Source organism: Elephas maximus, chromosome 3 (genome assembly GCF_024166365.1).
Source record: "Elephas maximus indicus isolate mEleMax1 chromosome 3, mEleMax1 primary haplotype, whole genome shotgun sequence".
Lineage (NCBI taxonomy): Eukaryota > Metazoa > Chordata > Mammalia > Proboscidea > Elephantidae > Elephas > Elephas maximus.
In genome coordinates, this window is record NC_064821.1 from 34116023 (window position 1) to 34126171 (window position 10149).

The window sequence follows — 10149 nt, forward strand, 5'->3', positions numbered from 1 at the left end:
ATCTGTTGTTGTACCACCAATACCAGGTTGTTTTCACTACTGTGGTGGTGTAATAATTTGTAAAATCAGGTAGTGTGAGGCCTTTGTTCTTCTTCGATAATGCTTTATTTATCCGAGGCCTCTTACCTTTCCATATGAAGTTGGTGATTTCTTTCTCGATCACATTAAAAAATGTCTTTGGAATTTGGATCAGGGTTGCATTTTATCTGTAGACTGCTTTGGGTAGAACTGACATTTTCACAATGTTGAGTCTTCCTATCCATGAGCAAGATATGTTTTTCCACTTATGTAGGTCTCTTTTGGTTTCTTGCAGTAGTGTCTTGTGGTTTTCTCTGTATAGGTCTTTTACATCTCTGGCTAGATTTATTCCTACGTATTTTATCTTCTTGGGTGCTATTGTAAATGGTATTGATTTCTCCTTGTTGGAGTAGAGGAATCCAACTGATTTTTGTGTATCTCTCTTGTATCCTGATATTGTCTCCATCTCTTAATGGTGTCTTTTGAAGACTATTTAGTAATGTTGTTCTTTTATACTTACTGCCTTATTTTTAAGAACCTTGGCTACTCCAAAATCACAAAGTGTTCTTTTTAAGTTTTGTCTACAAACATTATAGTCTTAGTGTTTACAGTTAGGCCTTTAATCGTTTTGAAATTCATTTCTGTATTTTGCAAGGGATGATATTATAGGCATATTTTTAAAATCTGTGATTAGCCAGTTGTTCCAGCACCATTTGTTTATGACACTATTCCCCTTCCATTGAATTATCATGGCATTTTTAAAATATAAATTGATTGTGTAAGTGTAGATTTATTTTCTAGGCTCTCCTTTGTTGTAGAGGCGTACTTGTATGTCCTAAAACTAGTATCACAATGTCCTGATTACTGTAATTTTATAATAATTCCTGAAGTTAAGTAATATAAGGCTGCCAATGCTGGTTTTCATTTTTCCACTTTTTTTTATTAATCTAGATTCTTTGCATTTGTATATAAATTTTAGAAATCTCAATTTCTACAAAAATGACTGTCAGAATTTGGTTTGGCATTGCATTGAATGTGATAGGTCATTTTTGAGAGAACTGACATCCTAACAATATTACATCTTCCAAGCCACGGGCATGGTGTATATTCCTTTATATTTCAGTCTGCATAAATTTTTCACAGCAATATTTTATAGTTTTTAGTGTAAAGAGTTTGCATGCATTTTAAATATTTATTCCTAGATATTTTGGTGTGATTGTATATGCTATTATTAAATTTTAACTTTCCAGTTTATACCAGTATACAAAAATATAATTTATTTTGTGTATTAACCTTGTGACCTGCAATCTTGTTAAATTTCTCTATTGATTCTTGAAGATTTTTTTTTATAGTCTTCTTTAGGCTCTTTATGTATATAATGATGCTGTCTGCAGGTAGATTTATTTCTTCCTTTCAACTTTTCCTAACTTTTATTTTATTGTACCTCCAATACAATTTTGAAAAGGAATCATATAGACCAAGCACTGGTTTCCTTCCTGGTTTCTGATCTTACAGGAAAGATTTTCCGTCTTTCACCATTAAATATGATTTACACGCTATTGATCATTTTGAGAAAGGTCCTTTCTATTCTTAGTGGCTAAGAGTTGAATTTTGGATGGTGACTTTTATCAAGTGTTTTTTTTTTGCATGTGTTGAGATGATCATAGAGCTTTCTCTTTTGGTCTGCTGAGATGATGGATTACATTGATTTTGAAATGTTGAGTCAACTTTGCACTTACATATTTCTGCTTTCAATTGTCAAAATTTTGTTGAGGTTTGCTAAGAGTTGGAATCTACTCAACAGTAATGGTATTTGGGGGGGGTTGGTGGTATTTTCATTAAGGATATTGGTCTGCAATTCTGTTTTCTTATGGTGTTTGCTTGTTTGTTTGTTTTTGGTGTCAAAGTTATGCTGATCTTGTATAATGAGAAGAGTCCTTTCCTCTCTAGTTTCTAAAAGAGTTTGTATAAGATTAGCATTATTTTTACCTTATGTGTTTGAGAGACTTCACAAGTAACAACATCTGATCATGGAGTTTTTTCATGTGATAGTTTGGGTTTACAAATGTGATTTAAAAAATAAGTCCAGAGTTATTCACAGTTTCTACTTCTTCTTCAGTTAGTTTTATCAGGTTTTGTTGTTCAAGAATGTATTTCATGCAAGGTGTCAACTTTATAGGCATAGTGTCATTTACAGTAATTTCTTACTGTTATATTAATGTCTGAGCATTTGTAATGATCATATCGATACTAAAAAATTGATACTAGTATTGTAATTTTCCCCTTTTTTTACTTGATCCTTCTCGATAACATTTGTTCATTTATTAGCATTTTTGAGGAATCTAATTAAGTCTTTTTGTTATTGTTTTTTTCTTATCACTGACTTCTTAACTTACATTTATTATTTCCTTCCTTGTACCTGCTATGGGTTCACGTTATAATTTATCCCTAGCTTCTTAGGGTAGAAACTTAGATCATCGATTTACTTTTCTTCTTTTCTAACATTAGTACTTAAAGCTATAAATTTCCCTCAAATCACTTCTTTAGCTGCATCGCAGAAAATTTCATGTTGTTTTTATTACCATTCAGTTTCACATAATATGTTATTAATTTTCACACCAGTCAATGAAGAGTAAGAGAAAAAGCTCTGAGTGTGAGGACTAAAATGCCTCAGACACTTATAAAATAATTAAGCATATTACAGTCTAAATTATAAAAAATGGCATGAAGGCAGGGATACAGAAAGGAAAAGTTGACTCAAGTCTAATAAAGGAGGCCTCAACATTCTAATAAACAGTAAGTCATGAACAAAAATTTAAGCTACAAGTCTTTATTATCTCCAAGATTTTTATACCTCATCATAGTTCTACCATGAAAGAGAAAATGAATTTGAAAACAGTATATTTTTAGAAATAATCATTACCACTTGAAACAAGTAGATACTCTCTAGTTAGTTCTGTTCCAAATTTGGAAACAACTTTTAGGAAAATAAAAACATAAAATGCGAGAAATGTCTGGAGAGTCAAAGACAGCTCACACACACACACAAAATCACAATTTCTGAATGCCAATTTGGTTCAAAGATACTTGTGTTTTCTTGTCCAGCCCTAAGGGTAACATTTTTTTGTCACTCATTTAAAGTGACAATCCCAACAAGACTTTTCGGCCCTTCAAAGGAAACACTGGTGGCATAGTAGTGAAGTGGTATGACTGCTAACCAAAGGGTTGGCAGTTCGAATCTCCCAGGTGCTCCTTGGAAACTCTATGGGGCAGTTCTACTCTGTCCTACAGCATCACTATTAGTCAGAATCAACTCGACGCCACTGGCTTTGGGTTTTTTTGTATCCTGGTTTCTCAGGCTGTAGATAAATGGATTCAGCATGGGTGTGACTACGGTGTACATCACTGAGCATATTGCCATTGCCCTGGAATTTTGGATAGTGGCAGAACTGAGGTAGGCCTCAAGACCTGTACCATAAAACCAATAAACAACTGAAAGGTGAGAACCACAAGTGGAAAATGCCTATACTTTCCCCTCGCTGATGTAATTCTCTGTATGGAAGAGACAATCTGAGAATAAGAAAATACGACAGAAGGGAGAGGAATAATGCCCAGCACCACAGTTGCAAAGTACATCTCTATAATACTGAGAAGGGTGTCAGAACAGGCAAGTTAGATAACCTGATTGATTTCACAGAAGAAGTGGGGAATCTCCAAGTTAGTACAGAAGGACAGGCGCAACACAAGTAAACCAAGTAGCAGAGAGCCCAGAACACCCAATATCCAGGAAAACTGCAGCAACAAGACACAGAGTCTGGGTTTCATAATGACCGTGTACTGCAGTGGGTGACAGATGGCCACAAACTGGTTGTAAGCCAGTATAGAAAGGAGAAAAACATCCAACTCTGCACAAAGGGAAAAAAATACATTTGGGAAAAACAGCCTTGATAGGTGATGGCTTTATTATGGGTGTGGATGTTCAGTAGCATCTTTGGGATAGTGGTGAAGGTGAAACATATCTCTACAAAGGAAAATTTGGAGACGAAGAAGTACATGGGAGTGTGGAGATGGGAGCTAGGGATGGTGGCCAAGATGATGAGAAGGTACCCAATAAATGCGACCAAGTGTTGGACTGGAAAAGCCCAAGAAAAAGAGATTGCAGTTCTTCCACTTCTGAGAGTCCAAGGAGAATAAATTCTAAAACCTCTGTGTGGTTTCCTGGTTCCATGTAGCTGCTGTGACTTTCAAGAAAGTGACAAGAAGAACAATACTTTACAAACAAAATTAGGCATCATCAACCAGCAGCACTATTACAGATGATAAATTTTCCATGAATAAATGTAAATACAAGTATTTTATTTGACACATAAAATAAATAAAAACCTATATTTTGTCAATAGACCAGGTTCAGCTGACTATTCAGAAGATTAATAATGTAGCCATTCTTTCCACCTCTGTCCACCCTTCCAGTTTAGCAAACTAATCCCTAATTATACCTCACAAAGCCAGCATTCTTTCTACATACATTTCTCTTACATAGAAACATCTAGCTTCTTGTTCCTCAAGTGTGGTTCATGACTAGCAGCATCAGCCTTACCTGGAAGGTTGTTAGAAATGCAGAGTCAGTAGGCTGCCCCTAATGAACCTGAATCTCCATTTCAACAAGTTTCCAGGCGTATTAGTTTCGTAGGCATGCCAAATTACCTAGATAATTTTTCTAGGTAACAAATTACCACAAACTAGGTAGCTTCAAACAGAAATTTATGCTCTCACAGTTCAGGAGGTCAGAAGTTCAAAATCCAAGTATCAGTAGGATTGGTTCCATCTGAAGACTCTCTCCTAGGTTCTGGTGCCTGCCAGCAATCCTTGGTGTTTTTGGCTTGTAGAAACATCACTGCAATCTCCACATCCATCTTGAAGTGGCTTTCTTCTCTCTGTGTCTCTGTATCTTCTTCTCTTGTTATAAAGACATCAATCGCTGGACTTAGAGCCAACTCTAAATCCAAAATTATTTCATCACAAGATCCACAATTAACTCTATTCTTTAATAAGGTCACACATTCTGAGGCTCCAAGTGGACAGACATTTGGGGGAACACAATTCACCCCACTACACTAGGTGATTCATATACAGGTATAGTATGAGAAGCACTGATCTAGCTGACAGTGGGTGCCTCCAGGGATAAGAAGTCTCTCATTTTAAGTGTTCTTCCTTTTACGTCCTGCTTAACTATGAAAATATATTGCTTTTCCAAAAGCTGAAATTTGCATCCTTGTGATTTTCATCTGCTGCAATTAATTCTGATGTCTAAATTGAAAAGGCAACTTTGGGATATCTGTCACGAGGACGTCCTCCACCTAAGAACTGGACTGCGTCTCACAAATACTATGATGGGCCCCTGAAGTCAACTTTATACTGTCAAAGTCATTGGTCAGGAGAAGACATGACAGAAGATAGCCCAATGAGCATCTTACACCATCTCTCTGTCCCCACACCCATGGAATTTGGAATTGAAACTTTGAGATTACGATGAGTTAAGTGGGACTTTGGAACTCCAGTTGTGGTGTTCATATTCTGCCCAGGGCGTGGAGAAGCATAGAAAAACATTGTATAGAATGAGAGGAAAGAATAATTTACATTAGATATGCAGAAAGGAATTCACACAAGAGACACAGTGAGCATTACAGGAATAATTGAGAGAAAAGCTGCCTCAGACCCTGGAAGCTTTCCACTTCCAACCACACATTCAAAGACCAACCCTATGGAGGGGATGGTGAACATACTGGTTGAAAGTGGAAAGTCTGGAATCACACTACAAAGTTTTGAATCCAAACTCTTGGCACTTATTAGCTATGTGACCACAGGACAGTTACTTAACCCCTCTCTGCTTGTTTTTCTTTTTCTTTTTTCATGTAAAATTGAGATCATTGTAGCACCTATAGTGTTTTAAAGAAGGATAACTGAGTTACATATGGAAACCACTTGGGACAGTGTCTACAAGTAGAAGTCTTATGTAAGTATTAGGTGTAAGCTTTACGTAAATTTATCCAATACTAACATTGGAGCATAATCTTGATCATTTGTATTTCTGTTATGCTTCTCTTAATACCTTATATTGTTTCAGGAACTATAATGAAGTTGAACCTAAAAATATGCTATTTGTTCCTGATTTTAATGGACAGGCTTCTAAATGTTTTCTAATTAATATGTTGTGGCAGATGTAAAATACCATATCTTTATCATGGAAAGAAAGTGTCTATCTACTTAGAGAAATACATGAGAATTTTTTATACAGACAAAGGAAGATGAAATTTATCTTAATCTTATACAGTGTATCTCAAGATTGTATTCACAACTCACAGCTCAGAAAATATTTTATCCTATAAAATTGTCAAACAGTTTTGAAGATTTTAATGACTTTCAAAAGCTTCAAGGTCATACAGATTTTGGTTGGATAGGAAGTCCATCACTTATCAGCATATGGTTGAGAAAAAGAAAAGATAACAAACGTATATACACACACTTAGTATGGCGCTACATCACTGATGAATAAAATCTTATCTTCCAATGTTGATCTTTGACGTGACTTGTAAATGTTATATGTTTCCACATTTTCCTAAATTTTGACAATAAGCATTGGTAAATAGAAATGCATTTCAAAAAATAAAAAATGGATTTTTTTACACTATCTGGTAGATCATTTAATGCCACAGTTGCTCAAAAAATTCAACTAATGTATTTCAAGATGGGGTAGGAGAATAAAGAAAAATGTCAGACAACAGAGAAAAGTGATAAGGGGAGAAAAAGATAAGAGAGAGACAGAATGCAGAAAGCAGAGATAAAAGTAACAAAAAAAAACTGGGGTTGTTATTCCCTTTGTGTGTGACTTCATGTGCAATGTCTTGTGCCTTCTATCTCCTGCTTTACTGACTATTAGAAATGATGGGGGTGCAAGTGACTTAAATAAACTCCAGATATTTTCCGGTGGTCCTTTTCTGAAAACTTTATTGACCATAAGTCTAGTTATCATATCAGAGATAATATGACAAGGATTCTTTAAAAATAATACGGAAGCAGCATCTGACATCCTCTAACTTCAAAGTGTGAAAGGAGAATCAAGAGCAACAGCCCCAGTGGGGCCAACATGGCAGAATAGCCAGATGCTTCCGGCGAACGCTCTTACAACAAGGACCCGAAAAATTAACTGAAATGAATGTATTTATGACAAGCTAGGAGCTCTGAACATCAAGGCAAAGTTAAAAAGTGGACTGAGCAGCAGGGGGAGGGAGATATGGTTCAGAAATGGAGAGGAGTTGCCTGATCTAAATCACCGGGATCCCTTGAGGACCAATCCCGGAAGCAGCTGCAGATGGCTGGTGGTAGTGTTCAGCCGCAGTTTCCTCACAGAGAAGCAGCCACCTTCATAGACTACTCACACTTCCAGACCCAGAGAAGAACGGTGCTTTCGGCAAAAGCCAAGTACTTGCATATATTTTACCGTGACCCCCGACCCAAGCTGGCTTCAGTAGCTGTTGATTTCCCTGGGCCTGTGATAGACACATTTGAGCACCCCAAGCCATGCTTCTGGACTTGGAGAAGGCATAAATTCACAACAGGTGGAAAAGATTAATTTGCCAGCTCCACTAACCTGGGCAGTTCAGGAGAGAAGTGGCTCCTGTCCAGGCATAAACAGCCCATGAACTTTGAATACCTATTCCCCCTGCATGGACCTGTGTGGGCCTATTTCAGGAGAAAAGGCCCTAGCTGGCAGACTGCAACTCTTTAAGCTGTGTGGTGGAGAGGTGGGTGTTTGACACCAAGCCACCCATGACAGGGGTCCAAGGATAGCTCATACCTCCCAGTCCTCACAACCAAAAGCTTTGGGTGCCCATGGTTCATCTACAGAACCCACCTACCTGTACGCTCTAGGGAACAGGGAAGCACCTTCCTCAGAGACACTAGTGGAATGATTCTCAGCCCCCTGCCTTGTTTAGAGCATGACACCAAACACCCCTTCTCCTCTAAGACTGTAGGACAGAGCGTGTACCAACACTTGATGACCAGCCACCTGGACACCTGAGCTGAATCCACACAAGAAAAGTGAATGGACTCATAAGCTCATATACCTGATAACAATTCAAGCCATCTGGTGACAAGATGTCAGAGCTCCAAAGGTGAAAATATTCAAACTAGCTCACTCAAGCAATGCATTTGGGCATATCAAAACAAAACAAAGCAGGAAACTAGGATACAGTAAGCAAACATAAAATAAACTAATACAATAACTTACACATGGCTCGGAGACAAGAGTCAATATCAAGTCACATAAAGAAACAGATCATGATTACTTCAACAAGCTCTCAAAACACTGAATCAAAGAATCTTCTGGATGAAGGTGCCTTCCTGGAGTTACCGGATGCAGAACTCAGAAGATTAATATACAGAACTCTTCAAGATATCACGAGAGATCAGGAAGGAGATCAGGCAACATGCAGAACAAGGCAAGGAACACAGAGATAAAACTGTTGAAGAAGTTAAAAAGGTTATTCAAGAACATAATGAAAAATTTAATAAGCTGAAAAAATCCATAGACAGACAGCAATAAGACATTCAGAAGATTAACAACAAAATTACAGAATTAGACAACTCAACCGAAAGTCAGCAGAGCAGAGTCGAGCAAGCGGAAGGCAGAATTACTGACCTTGAAGAAAAAGCACTTGGCACTAATATATTTGAAGAAAAATTGATAAAAGAATTAAAAAAAATGAAGAAACCTTAAGAATCACATGGGACTTTATCAAGAGAAATACCCTACGAGTGATTGGAGTACCAGAACAGGAAGGGGTAACAGAAAATATAGAGAGAGTTGTTGAAGATTTGCTGGCAGAAAGCTTTCCTGATATCTTCAAAGATGAGAAGATATCAATTCAAGATGCTCATCGAATTCCACATAAGGTAGATTTTAAAAGAAAGCCACCAAGATATATTATTATCAAACTTGCTAAAACCAAAGATGAAGAGAGAATTTTAAGAGCAGCTAGGGATAAATGAAAAGTGACCTACAAAGGAGAGTCAATAAGAATGAGCTCAGACTACTTGGCATAAAAGATGCAGGTAAGAAGGCAAAGGGATGACTTATATAAAAAAATGAAGGAAAGAAATTTCCAGGCAAGAATCAAATATCCAGCAAAACTTTCTCTCAAATATGAAGGTGAAATTAAGACATTTCCAGATAGTCAGAGCTTTAGGGAATTTGTAAAAACCAAACCAAAACTATAAGAAATACTAAAGGGAGTTCTTTGGTTAGAAAATCTATAATATCAGGTATCAACCCAACACTAGAACACTGGACAGAGCAATCAGATATCAACCAAGATAAACAAATCACAAAAATAAATCAAGATAAAAAATGCTCAAAACACAGAAACAGTGACATCATTATGTAAAAGAAGAAAACATCAAAAAAATAATAAACAGAGACTAAAAAAAAAAAATTTTTTCTAAGAAATGTAGTCATAGATCTTTCACATGGAGAGGAAGACAAGGCGATATAAAGAAACAAAAGTTAGGTTTAAATTTAGAAAAATAGGGGTAAATATTAAGGTAACCACAGAGGAAATTACTATTATACTCACCAAAATAAAATATAAGAAAAAAGTAGGAACTGAGAAGACACGAAATTAACAACGAATAAGAGGAAAAGATGACATATAAAGATAAACTACTCAACAAAAAAAATTAAGTGGGAAGAAGAAACTGTCAACAGCACACAAAAAAAGGACATCAAAATGACAGCACTAAACTCAAACCTATTCATAATTACACTGAAAGTTAAATGACTAAATGCACCAATAAAAAGAAAGAGAGTGACAGAATGCATAAAAAAAACACGATCCATCTATTTGCTCCCTACAAGAGACACACCTTAGACTTAGAGACACAAACAAACTAAAACTCAAAGGATAGAAAAAAAATATCTCAAGCAAACAACAATCAAAAAAGAGAAGGAGTGGCAATATTAATTTCTGACAAAATAGACTTTAAAGTTGAATCCACCACAAAGGATAAGGAAGGACACTATATAACGATTAAAGGGATAATATACCAGCAGGATATAACCATATTAAATAT

General features: G+C 36.3%; 1 pseudogene; it reads right to left on the minus strand.

Moving 5' to 3' along the window:
- Positions 1-3361: 3361 nt before the first annotated feature.
- LOC126071231 (olfactory receptor 7A10-like) lies at positions 3362-4079 on the minus strand (annotated as a pseudogene).
- Between the last annotated feature and the right edge of the window lie 6070 nt (positions 4080-10149).